This window comes from Aplysia californica, unplaced genomic scaffold (assembly GCF_000002075.1).
Source record: "Aplysia californica isolate F4 #8 unplaced genomic scaffold, AplCal3.0 scaffold00922, whole genome shotgun sequence".
NCBI lineage: Eukaryota > Metazoa > Mollusca > Gastropoda > Aplysiida > Aplysiidae > Aplysia > Aplysia californica.
Window position 1 is genome coordinate 130,289 of NW_004798192.1, and position 2,529 is coordinate 132,817.

Here is a 2,529-nt window from a genome sequence, read left to right on the forward strand (position 1 = left end):
ATCATCATCATCATCATCATCATCATCATCATCATCATCATCATCATCATCATTATAGGTAGCAGGGAATTTTAAAAAAGTTTGAGACTTAGTAGATTTTTCAAATTTAATATAAGTTCAACGTTTGGCCCTGTAAAGGGCTTCCTCAGGAACACGATACAAAAAAAATATCATCATCATCATCATCGTCATAAATAATATTGTCCCACGGAGAGTATAGAGACTCCGAATATGCGCTAGGTCAAGCGAGTTCTGAATGGGGGACTGAAACATACTTTCACTTTTACTGTGAAATGTAAGTAACAGAATTGACTAGATCTACTTCAAGGCAGAACAAAACTATTGCCACCAGTTTCTGTAGTGATGGAGGAAAGGAGGGAGTGACAGTGGAAGGGGAATTGGTTGTACCTGGCGTACTCCAGGCGTACGCATTTCTCAATTTTCACAAAGTAGAAGCCTGCAGTGTTATTACTGTTAAGAAGTTTTTCTTCTCTCTGTCTAATGGGTACAGCTCGTGGATTTAATAAGCGTTTACAGCCAACAACAGCAACAACAACAACAACAACAACAACAACAACAACAACAACAACAACAACAACAACAACAACATCAACAACAACAACCAGCCTACATGTGTTCTACCTCTTTGAGTTTGAGCACTGTTAACTAAGTTCCATTTACCAGACAGTAGACCTATCTCAACAGTTATCGTCCGTTCTCAGTAGGACAAACCCAGAGAGCAACAAATCAAAGAACGCCCCTTTCGGGGTTTGAACCCGGGTCATAAATCATTTGTACAACAGCTTCGCGCAAAGCTTCAAGAGCTAACGGTACACCTGCATAAAAAAGTTGAGGAAAAGGATCTAGGCCTATTTGATAACAATAAGTTGCGCCACGAATTTTTGACCGCACTATCGTAAAATAATCCAGTATACCATACGTAGTCCACATACGATTAATAATAGTACTAATAGTAGTGTGTAGGCCAACCTGTGCCTGTTGCCCGTGACTGGTGACGCTATGGTGTGCATTGTGCTTGACATCAGTGGGCGCGCTCTTTCAAAAGGTGCAAGCGGCCAGAGTGTAGGAGTAAATTATTATTATTAAGTGATATTAAGTAATATCACATTCGGAACCAGCGTATCCAAATAAACAAAAAGATTCCGGGATGACTCTTTTTCATGCTGGAGTATGAAGAGAAGATCACAAAAAAAGTAGATCTCTTTTTGATGAGATTTGCATCATTTATCGTTTTCTTTTCACAAAGAGGTCGGACAACTGTCTGTTTTAACTGAACGTAGAATTAAAAGAGAATATATAAATATAGATCTAAGTATATAAGGATGCATGAGACACCCCTTGCCGAACTCCTCTTTTCCCTCATATTTTAAAAAATTGGACATAGAATCTATTTATTTGCTTCCCAAAGGGTCTAGAATAACTAATACTACAGTGTATTCGACCACCACTTTTTTTGAACCCTCAAAAAATGCGTTTAAACTTAATGCTTTTCAAATTATGAATCCGAGAAGATATCAAAAGTGCCTTAGTAAAGTGAATTTAGCCACCCTGGCTTCCCGGTATCAGTATCATAATATACAATGTAGGATCGACAGCAATGCACATGAAAATCGGCTGAATAAAAAATAAGAATTAGCAGAGCGTGGTTTCGATCCACGGACCTCTGGGTTATGGGCCCAGCACGCTTCCACTGCGCCACTCTGCTTGTCGAGTTCACTCGCAATATGTCCTGTATCTATATGTTTGTTCCTTTCATCTCCAGATCTGACGCAATCATGGCGAAATCGGTGGACTTTGTTCAGGGGACATAACTCAAAGTATCGTAGATTTGGATAAGAAAACCGAACGATTACACCCCCTGATGAAAGAAAAGCATTAACACGCCCAAGCAAGACTGTCTTGGGACTTGGGACCATAGATACACTAAAAAGGAGATAACTCTATGCTTGGTGCATTGAAAATCTCGTGGCGCAAGATATTCATATCTCCCATAGATGTACACTATAGGCAGGGTAACTCTATGACATCTCATCAACTATCGAACATAGGTTCGCCAACTTTTGCACAATGACTAGTATCAATTTGCTTTAACAGGTAAATATTTTTGTTAACACCTGCTAGTAGTGCTAGCTATACTCCAGACAATTCCCTCATAAATACTTTTTAAAAATATAAAAATATATCCAAGTGGGTAGTTTCTATAGACTTTATAAGGTTTACATTTACAGCAAGGGCAACATCGCTTTTAAGCAAGTCCATCATTTTTTTCTAATCGCGACATGATGCTTATTGAATGCATGTTTTGAGAACCTAAAGTGTAAAAAAAAATGTGTTCACTATAACCAAAGATATCATTGCTATAACATTAATTTATTGCTATAAGTTTTGCCACTGAAAAGTGTCATTGTTGAACTGTGATCCAAGACGGACTAAGACAAGACGAGACAACTCTTCTTTACGTCATGTGACAAGCGCAGGCCCCTCCCACTTTGCCAGATGCGCGTATAA

At 38.8% G+C, this 2,529-nt stretch overlaps 1 non-coding gene across 1 annotated transcript; it reads right to left on the reverse strand.

Moving 5' to 3' along the window:
- Nucleotides 1-1,654: 1,654 nt before the first annotated feature.
- Nucleotides 1,655-1,726, reverse strand: TRNAM-CAU. Its single transcript has one exon. It is a non-coding gene; the product is annotated as a tRNA-Met (tRNA).
- Nucleotides 1,727-2,529: the final 803 nt, after the last annotated feature.